The sequence below is a fragment of the Thamnophis elegans genome, chromosome 11, assembly GCF_009769535.1.
Source record: "Thamnophis elegans isolate rThaEle1 chromosome 11, rThaEle1.pri, whole genome shotgun sequence".
Classification (NCBI taxonomy): Eukaryota; Metazoa; Chordata; class Lepidosauria; order Squamata; family Colubridae; genus Thamnophis; species Thamnophis elegans.
This window is the reverse complement of record NC_045551.1, coordinates 29,072,104-29,083,352: the sequence shown is the minus strand read 5'-3', so window position 1 is coordinate 29,083,352 and position 11,249 is coordinate 29,072,104.

The window sequence follows — 11,249 nt, the reverse complement described above, 5'->3', positions numbered from 1 at the left end:
TCCTACGGAGCTAATAAAGGGGTGATTTAATACCTCTTTTCGTAGCTGCATAGCGGGCCAGAAGAGTTTGATTAATTGCTTGAAGATAAGACTTGGAATGGCCTCAAAACTAATTCCTGGTTTGAAACCCCCACCTAGAAGTACATCCCCAATACCTGGCACAAAGTCGCAGCCCCCACCCTCTATGCCCCCTACTGGAGACTTGCTAACGAAAGAACTTTTTTTGGAAACTTTTAGAGATTTGAAAGAGGAGATAAAAGAGGAGATAAAAGAACTTAAGGTGGACTTGTATGATAAAATTGATACTAGGATTGCTAAAATGAAAGATTATATGCTGGGACTTGTAACTGTACTGACAGAACATGTTTCTGGAATTGAAGATAATCTAGAGCAGTGATGGGCAACCTTTTTGGCGTGGTGTGTCAAAAATTGGCAAAAAATCGAGCATAACTCGCGTTGTGTGTCACTTCGACAAAAACATAATTTTGCGCAATTTATAGTTTAAACTACAAAAATGTATAATTGCAATATATAATTGTATTTAATAAACCAAAAACAAATTATTTAACATACCTGCTTAGTAACTTCTTTGTTCATCAGTCGATTTCGTATGTTGCCCTTGATATTATTGAACTTGTTTGGGGTGCCGTGAACCAGGGCTGTGGAGTCGGCTGCTTCCAGCTCCACGTCCTCATCAACATGCCGCTCCAGCCCACCCCTGCTATGAATATTCCTAGTGACGCGAGGGCGAAGAATATGAATATTCATAGCGGGGGCGGGCCGGAGCGGCATGTTGATGAGGATGTGGAGCTGGAAGCAGCAGACTCCACAGCCCTGCCGTGAACTGAGATAAGTGAGGGGGAGGGCGAATTCTTTAACTAACCAGGAGTAGACTCTCTGTGCCGGCCTGACTGGAGAGAGGCGCGCACTGTTCCCGCGCTCCTCTCCTGCGGGTCCTCCCTCGCCGCGCTGATGACGTGTGTGCGCACGGCACGCACACCTTACCAGCAGCCCCTGCGCTCAGAAAGGGGCGGCGGCGATACAGTAAGTGAGTGTGGGCGGGGGAGATCACACGTCCCGCCCCCCCGTTCCTCCAGCACAGATTCTTTCATCCTCGGCGGCCGTGCAGGAGCCGAGGATGAATCGCATGAAATCCTGTGCGTGTCACCCCAAATGACTACGCGTGTCATAGGTTCGCCATCACTGAATCTAGAGGATCTTAACGAAGCTAATACCAATTTGACATCCAGAACTGAGGTGGTGCAACAAAAAGTTGAAAACGCTGAAAAACAAATTATTATGATACAGTACAGGCAGATGGAGCTGGCATTAAGAGTAAGGGGGTTGCGTGAGGATAAACAGGAGAACTTGAAACAGATTATTTCAGAAGCTTTTGATTGTCTGGAAGACCGGGGTCTAACTTTCACTGGCAGATCGATAAAGCTTATCGCGTTAACTCTTGGGTGGCAAAACAGAAGCAACTTCCCCGAGACGTAGTTATATATTTCACTACAAGAGAGCTTAGAAATATGATACTACAAGAGTCCTATAACACTAGGCTCCAAATTGGGGGCCAGGATTTGACTGTTCTGAAAGAAATACCACCTCAAATGCTAAGAGCCAGGAGAGACTATGCTTTTTTTAGTGGAAGAACTCAGAAACCATCAGATACAGTACAGATGGGATGCACCATTTGGTATTATATTTACATTTGACAGGCAAAGATATCGTCTAAACTCCATATGGAAAGCTCGAGATTTTTATCACAATATTTTGAAGGCGGGACACCCTGCACCATCTGGATCCGGAGAAAGACCACAAGAAGGACAAGACAGACAGCAAACCACACAACTACCAGACAAGATGTACCATCTCCCCTCCCTAGAAGGGCAAGGTGTTATGGAACAAAGACTTAGCCGTATGACTACCAGACGAATGGAAAAACAAGCTAAAAGGCAACAACCTCAACAATCACCGGCCATCGATCAAGGAGTTACAGCAACAAGCTCAGAAGTCGTGGGAGGAGCTAGGCCAAAGGTTAAGCAGGCCATGCAGGAGGCTCTAAAAAAGCTTCAGGTAACCAAAGATGACAACTAATATTCTAACATGGAATGTCAATGGATTGAATTCTCCACAGAAAAGAAAGAAAATATTTCACTATCTTAAACAGTTTAAGAATGATATAATTTGTTTGCAAGAAACTCATATCAAATCAACTGATCAAAAATATTTGATTAACCCAAAAGTTGGTCAACATTTTGTAGCTTCTGCTATGGAAAAGAAAAATGGTATAGTTGTATACTTAAGGAAAGACATCAAAGCTGAATTAATTGAAGCAGATCCCTTTGGAAGATATATCGCGTTAGATCTAATCTTAGAAGGGAAAAAGACATTACTTTTGGGGATTTATGCTCCTAATCAACAGCAAGACGGATTCTATAGAAATCTTCATGCTAAATTAGTACAGTGGGACTATAGGTCTTGCATACTATTGGGTGATTGGAATGGTGTGATAGACACTAAAAGAGATAAGAAGACTTCTCGCCCAAATACTAAGATGCGAGCAAAGCTACCCAAACCTTTTTTTGACTTAATGGATGACTTTGAACTGAGAGATATTTGGCGAGAAAGAAATGCTGAGGAGTATGATTTCACTTTCTTTTCTGATAGACATCAATCCCTTTCAAGGATTGATTTTATACTAATCACTAATGATTTGCTTTCTAGGGTGAAGAAGACAAAGATTGCGGCTAGGGTCCTTTCGGATCATAACCCAGTTTGGATGGTATTGGGAAGGGCAGTGCAGGCAAGAAGGTCTTGGAGATTGAATGAAAACTTATTTAGATATGAAAAATATATTAATGATTGTAAAAAATTGTTATCTGAATACTTTGTTTTGAATATGAATAAGGGTACACCTATGGAATTCATATGGGATGCAAGCAAAGCGTATATGAGAGGAGTGCTGATGAATATAAATAAAACACATAGATATAAACAAGGGCTAAAACGAACAGAATTGGAAGAGGAAATTAAGAGGAAAGAGTTGGAGTTAACAATGAATCCAGGTGATACAAGGTTAAGGAAGCAATCACCATATTAAAATCTCAATTTGACATGCTGATCTCTGACCAGGTAGCCACTAGTTTATTATATGCAAAACACAATACTTTTTGTAACGCAAACAAATCTGGCAGATGGTTAGCTTATCAGATTAGGAAAAAAAGGAAAACTTGAAATATATCTAAACTGACTTAGGTTTAGGTTTAGGTTTCATTTTATTTATATGCCGCCCTATTCCCAGCAGGACTCAGGGCGGCGCACAAACCCAAGAGGGGAAGGGAAACACAAAAACTACAAATACAAGCATTTAAAAATAACCAACAGACACACAAATCGAGAGGGGAAGGGAACTCATCAACCCCAGGCCTGCCGACACAGCCAGGTTTTAACGGCTTTTTGGAAGGCCTGGAAAGAGGTGAGGGTCCGAATCTCTGCAGGGAGTTCGTTCCAAAGGGCCGGAGCTGCCACAGAGAAGGCCTCCCCCGGGTAGTAGCCAGATGGCATTGGCTGGTAGACGGAACCCGGAGGAGGTCAGCCCTGTGTGATCTAATGGGTCTTTGGGAGGTAATTGGCAGCAGGTGGTCTCTCGAGTACCCAGGTCCAATACCATGAAGGGCTTTATAAGTGACGACTAGCACCTTGAAGCGTATCCGAAGACCAATCGGTAACCAGTGCAGCTCGCGGAGGATAGGTGTAACATGGGTGTACCGAGGTGCACCCACAATCGCTCGCATGGCTGCATTCTAGACGAGCTGAAGTCTCCGAATGCTCTTCAAGGGCTGCCCCATGTAGAGCGCATTGCAGTAGTCCAGTCTTGAGGTCACGAGGGCATGAGTGACTGTTGCGAGTGCCTCCCGGTTCAGGTAGGGATGCAATTGGCGCACCAGGCGAACCTGGGCAAATGCCCCCCTGGTCACAGCCGACAAATGATGTTCTAAGGTCAGCTGTGGGTCCAGGAGGACTCCCAAATTGCGAACCCTGTCTGAGGGGCATAAAATTTCACCCCCCAGCCTGAGTGATGGAATACTAACCAAATTTTTGGGAGGGAAACACAACAGCCACTTGGTCTTGTCTGGATTGAGTGCAAGCTTGTTAACCCCCATCCAGACCCTGACAGCCTCCAGGCACTGGCACATCACGTCAACCGCTTCACTGAGTTGGCACGGGGCGGACAGATACAACTGGGTATCGTCCGCGTATTGATGGTATTTTATCCCGTGCCATCGAATGATCTCACCCAGCGGCTTCATGTAGATGTTAAACAGGAGGGGGGGATAGGACCGAACCCTGTGGGACCCCATATTTCAGGGGCCTAGGGGTCGACCTCTGCCCCCCGACCAACACCGACTGCGACCTGTCCGAGAGGTAGGAGGAGAACCACCAAAAGACGGTGCCTCCCACCCCCGCCTCTTGTAACCGTCGCAGAAGGATACCATGGTCGATGGTATCGAAGGCCACTGAGAGGTCAAGAAGCACTAGGATGGAGGGATGACCATTTCCCAGTTACAGAGGGAAGGAGGTGTTTCAACAGGAGGAGATCCAAAAGGCATTTTGGGAATTTTTTACAGAATTGTATAAAGGGGATAAAATTAATGGTTTAGATATAGACAAATATTTAGATAAAGAGAAAATACCCTCAGTTAGAGAAGAGCACAGGCAAAAATTGAACCAACCAATAACCTGGGGGAAATTTTACAGGTAATTAGGTTTAGGTTTAGGTTTAGGTTTTATTATTTATAGGCCGCCCTTTTCCCTGAGGGGACTCAGGGCGGCTTACAATATATAGGGAGGGGAGTACAAGACAGTAAGACATAAAACAATACATAAGTAAAAATAGTACACAACATTCATCATTTGGGTGGGGACGGATTACGATCTTTATCCCCAGGCCTGACGGGATAGCCAGGTCTTGAGGGCTGTGCGGAAGGTCTGGACGGTGGTGAGGGTACGAATCTCCATGGGGAGATCGTTCCAAAGGGTCGGAGCTACTACTGAAAAGGCTCTCCTCCGTGTAGTTGCCAGTTGACACTGACTGGCGGATGGAACTCGGAGGAGGCCTAATCTGTGCGATCTAATAGGTCGCAAGGAGGTAATTGGCAGGAGGCGGTCTCTCAAGTACGCAGATCCACTACCATGAAGGGCTTTATGGGTGGTAAGTAGCACCTTGAAGCGTACCCGGAGATCAACAGGTAGCCAGCGCAGCTCGCAGAGGATAGGTGTTATGTGGGCGAACCGAGGTGCACCCACAATCACTCGCGCGGCCGCATTCTGGACTAGCTGAAGTCGCCGGGTGCTCTTCAAGGGCAGCCCCATGTAGAGCACGTTGCAGTATTCCAGCCTAGAGGCCACAAGGGCCCGAGTGACTGTTGTGAGGGCCTCCCGGTTCAGGTAGGGTCGCAACTGGCGCACCAGGCGAACCTGGGCAAATGCTCCCCTGGTCACAGCCGTCAGATGGTGATCGAAGGTCAGCTGTGGGTCCAGGAGGACTCCCAAGTTGCGAACCCTGTCTGAGGGGTATAAAGTTTGGCCCCCCAGCCTGAGTGATGGAACACTAGCCAAATTATTGGGAGGGAAACACAACAGCCACTCGGTCTTCTCCGGGTTGAGTACAAGCTTGTTAGCCCTCATCCAGTCCCTAACGGTTTCAAGACCCCGGTTCATCACGTCCACCGCTTCATTGAGTTGGCACGGGGCGGACAGATACAACTGGGTATTGTCCGCGTATTGGTGGTATCTTATCCCGTGCCTCCGAATGATCTCGCCCAGCGGTTTCATGTAGATGTTAAATAGTAGGGGGGATAAGACCGAACCCTGCGGCACCCCATATGTTAGGGGCCTAGGGGTCGATCTCTGCCCCCCAACTAACACCGACTGCGACCTGTCCGAGAGGTAAGAGGAGAACCACTGCAAAACAGTGCCTCCCACCCCCACCTCCCGCAGTCTTCGCAGAAGGATACCATGGTCGATGGTATCGAAAGCCGCTGAGAGGTCAAGGAGAACCAGGATGGAGGCATGGCCTCCATCCCTGGCTCTCCAGAGATCATCGGTCAATGCGACCAAAGCGGTTTCTGTGCTGTAACCAGGTCTGAAGCCGGACTGGAAGGGGTCTAGGTAACTGGCTTCCTCCAAGGACTGTTGAAGCTGGAAGGCCACCACCTTCTCAACAACCTTCCCTACAAAGGGGAGGTTGGAGACTGGACGATAGTTGTTGAGAACAGCTGGATCCAAAGATGGTTTCTTCAGGAGGGGTCTCACCACTTCCGCTTTAAGTGCGGAGGGGAAGTGCCCCTCCCGAAGGGAGGCGGTAACAACCGCCTGGATCCAGCCTCATGTCACCTCACTGCTGTTGGCGACCCACCAGGAGGGACACGGGTCCAGTACACAGGTGGAGGCACTCACAGCTCTCATGGCCTTGTCCACATCCCCAGGGGCAACATCCTGAAACATCCAGGGATGGTCTGCCAATTTATCCTCTTGGGCTGGATCTGCAGAGGTGGAGTCCAAATCTGACCGAAACCGAGCAACTTTGTCCGCTGAGAACTGGACATAATCCTCAGCCCTACCCTGCAATGGTCCCCCATATCCCTCCTATGTAGGAGGGAGTGGGTTATCCTAAACAGGGCGGCTGGGCTTTAAGCAATTAAAGTTAGGAAAGCACCAGGTACAGATGGTTTGACAGCGGTTTACTATAAAAATTTACAGTTAGAAATGGTAGAATCTCTTAGAGAATTATTTAATAAGATTCAAATGGAAGGTAAGGTGCCTCCATCTTGGAAGACAGCGTTTATATCTTTGATACCCAAAGAAGATCAAGATACTACCCAACCAAAAAATTGTAGACCTAGCTCATTACTTAATGTAGATTATAAAATTTTTACTAAAATACTAGCAAATAGGTTAATGCTGGTTATTCAACAATTGATACACACCGACCAAACAGGTTTTATACAGGGGAGACAGATGAAAAGTAATGTTAGATTAATCATTAATGCATTAGAATATTTGGGAAAGAACAACCAAATTCCTGCTGCGTTCATATTTTTGGATGCTGAGAAGGCCTTTGATCGAGTTAACTGGCAATTTCTGTTGAAGATATTGCAAAAAATGCAGATAGGAAATAGCTTTTTACAGTCAATTAAAGCAATATACCAAGAGCAAACAACACAAATCATAGTCAATGGAAGTTTAACAGACTCTTTTCAAATTGGAAAAGGTACAAGACAGGGCTGTCCTTTGTCCCCACTATTGTTTATTATAACTTTGGAAGTATTGTTGAATAAAATACGGGGCTTAAATGGTCTAAAAGGGATCAAGATTAGGCAGCAAGAATACAGAGTGCGCGCTTTTGCGGATGATTTGGTCATAATATTGGAACAACCGCAGGAATCCAGTATGGTTTTAATGAATACGATTAATCAATATGGTCAAGTGTCTGGTTTTAAAATAAATTTAGGAAAAACAAAAATATTAGCTATAAATATGAATACTAAACAAAAGGAAAAACTAGGAGGGATGCTAGGATGTGAGGTAGTCAAAAAAAGTCAAATATCTTGGAGTTAATATTTTAACTTCAAATGGGAAACTATATAAGTATAATTATGAACCACTTTGGCATAGTATACAGATAGAGATGAAAAAATGGGAGAAATTGCACTTATCTTTGCTGGGTAGGATAGCGGCAGTGAAAATGAACATTTTACCAAAAATTTTATTTCTCTTCCAAATGTTACCTATATTTAAAAAAGATGCGAATCTTTTAGAATGGCAGAAGGGTATCAACAAATTTGTATGGGCAGGAAAGAAGCCGAGGGTAAAAATGAAAATAATGCAAGATGTACGCGAGAGAGGAGGCTTGAAATTACCTAACCTAAAACTATATTATGATGCAGTGGCGCTATCTGTAATTAGTGATTGGACTCATTTAACTAATGATAGAATATTGAATATTGAGGGACACGATCTGGTATATGGTTGGCATGCCTACCTGTTATTCAACAAAAAATTGGACAAGAATTTTAAAAGTCATATTTTAAGAAATGCTTTACTGCGGGTCTGGAAAAAATACCAATATAAATTAAATGACAAGATACCCATGTGGACAATTCCTAGACACGCAATTGAAAATATGAATATAGCAGAAAAACAGGATAGAATTACCTACAGACAGCTTCTCATTTTGGAAAGGGGGGTACCTTTGGAAAGGGGGGTACCTCTTTAGAGGTATTAAAAGAGGAGAAGGTAGTTCAAACATGGCTCCAGTATGGGCAATTACAGGCCAGGTGGAAAATAGATTAAAAAATTGGTTTTATCCAAGTTGAGGATAATCTGTTTAAACAAATAAGAGATCAAAGCTTAATGCATATAAAGAGGATATATAATGTATTAATACAGATAGATTTAGAAACAGAATTAGTTAAAGATTGTATGATAAAGTGGGCTCAAAATATTGAAGAACCAATAATGTTGGATACATGGGAAAGAATCTGGGTAAGAAATGTGAAATTTACACAAGCTCAAAACCTGAGAGAAAATTTTTATAAGATGTTCTATAGATGGCATTGAGATCCTAAAAAGCTGGCTTCTATGTATCCGAATTTACAGCCTAAATGTTGGAGATGTGGTTCTCTCAATGCTACATATTTTCATATATGGTGGACCTGCCAAAAGGTTAAGGCATTTTGGATAAAAATATGGTGGATTATGCAAAATATCTTTAAAAGAAGGATAAAGTTTACTCCTCAGTTATTTCTACTAGGTATGAGTACTGATTTTACAGTGGTAGAGACTAACTTGATTCTGCACCTAATAATGGCAGCAAGACTGTTGGTGGCGCAATACTGGAAGAAGGAAGACTTGCCTACAATTCAAGAATGGACATTGAAAGTTACAAACTTAGCCGAGATGGCTAAAATATCGGCATATCTTAAAGACCATTCAAATGAGAGATATAAACGAGACTGGAAAAAATGGATTGACTATATACAAAATAAATATGGGACTAAGAAATTCCAGATAGCCTATGCTTAAGATCAGGAATGATTTAAATTGTTCAAAGTTAGCGTAGCAAGAAGAAGCTAAGATCAATGTAGAGATGTTATTAACCCTTTTTTTTCTTTATTTCTTTTTTCTCAATATATTTTAGACTGTGTTTGCTAAAAATCTATACCATGTACGGGCTCTGGGAAGTCAGGGGGGGAGGGACATGGGGTGTTGGGGGGCAGAGTGGGGGGAGGGAGGTGGGGTGTTGGGGGGTATTGAAGTCTGGAAGGAGGGACGCGACAACCAGGGTGAGCAACTAACTTCTTTATTCACAGGCAATTATGACAGCGATTCAAAAGGGCGCGGTGCGCGCCAAGGTATTTATATTAACATAACAACCAATAGGAACCCGGGACTTGGGCAGCAACTGCTGTCAAGTCCCGGTCCAATTAAAAGTAACTTTCGGCCGGCAACAGCTCCTGCTGCGTCCTGGCCAATCAGGAAGCAGCAGGCTGTTGCTGGCCTCCGAGAAGGTGCTGAACGAACAATGACTAGCTGAGCCTCATTAACATGGCTCATGAATATTTAACACCCCTTCCCCCCAGCTCCGCGCATGCTCCCCGGGTGGAGCATGCGTAGTCCTGTAAGTAGGCGGGGCGGCGCCGGACCCGCCCAGACCTTCGCAGTTCTACAGGAGTCGTCGGCGGAGGTGGACCTGCTTGTAGTAGCTCCTCCCTGAAGGGGGTGTAGCTCCAAGGCACGCCCTCTCGAGAAGGCCCAGAAGGCGGGCTCAACAACAATGGTAAGCTGGGACGAGGTGGCGCGTCCATAACAACAGTGTTAGGCATGGGAGGAGAGTCACTGGGGAAGGTTGGAGCAATAGGTGGGGCCTTTTCTGCGGCGGCTTGAGTGTTCTGTTGGTGTTCCCTGCAGGGGGCGCTCGGGTAGGCGGGGCCTGGTGTGGTGAAGGCCCGAGGATGCAATTCTTCGGTTTGAGCTCCTGGCAATTGAGAGGCGAGGCCTGGTTCGGCGAAGGCCTCAATCGGCAACCCCAGAAGGGCGGTGTTGTCTTCAGCAGAGTCCGGGTTGCCGGCCGGTGGCGGGAGGCGCCTCCTTAATTGATCCAGGTGGCGCCTCCATTGGGATCCGTCAGCCAGTCCGACCCTAAAAGAACAGGGGCCTGTCAGGGCGGTTACGGTGGCCGGAACCCATTGAGTAGCCCCTGAGAAGGCACGGGCCCAGACTGCGTCCCCCAGTTTAGACGAACGGGGAGGGAGAACCCCCAGGTTGCTCGGCTGATCCCCTGAATAGAGCGGGTGAAGCCTATCCAGGGAAGTCCACAGACGCCGGCCCATCAAGAGCTCCGCGGGGCTTTGGTTGGTTGTAGGGCAGGGAGTGGAATGCTGGCTTAGCAGGTAAGCCGCCACTGTCGCCTGCCAGTCGCCCCGGTCCATGCAGCCCAGGGCCTCCTTCGCTGAGCGGACCGCCCGCTCCGCCCGGCCATTGCTGGCCGGGTGGTACGGGGCTATGGGCGCATGCCGGATCCCTTGCTCGGCCAGGAACTCTTGAAATGTGGTGGACATAAATTGGGGCCCATTGTCCGAAACTACTAGGTCCGGCAACCCATGCGTTGCGAATAGCCTTCTCAAGGCCTGGACCGTCCTCTCGGCCGTGGTGGAGCCCATCAGGACCAGCTCCACCCAGCGGGAGTAGGCGTCCACCACGATCAAGAAATTCTGGCCGTGGAAGGGACCAGCGAAATCAATGTGGAGGCGCGACCATGGGCCTCTTGGAGCCTCCCACTCACGAGCAGGCCCGGCGGGGGGATTGGGCCTGGACTGTTGACATGGGGTGCAGCGGCCTACATAGGCCGCTATCTCTGTGTCCAGCAAGGGCCACCAGACATAGCTACGGGCCAATGCCTTCATCCGCGCTATGCCTGGGTGATCCTTATGGAGCAGAGACAGAACTTGTGGCCAAAGTGCTCCAGGGATCACTACTCGATCCCCCCAAACAAGACACCCCCTGTGGAGGGAGAGCTCCGCTTGTCTAGATTTAAAGGGCCGGAAGCCCTCTGCCACCTTGTCTGTGGGCCATCCCCTCAAGACCCAGGAAGCGACCTGGGAGAGGATTGGATCGGCCTTAGTGTAGGCTGCGACATCCGCAGCAGAGATGGGGAGGCCGGAAGACGCGATGGTGAGGATAGA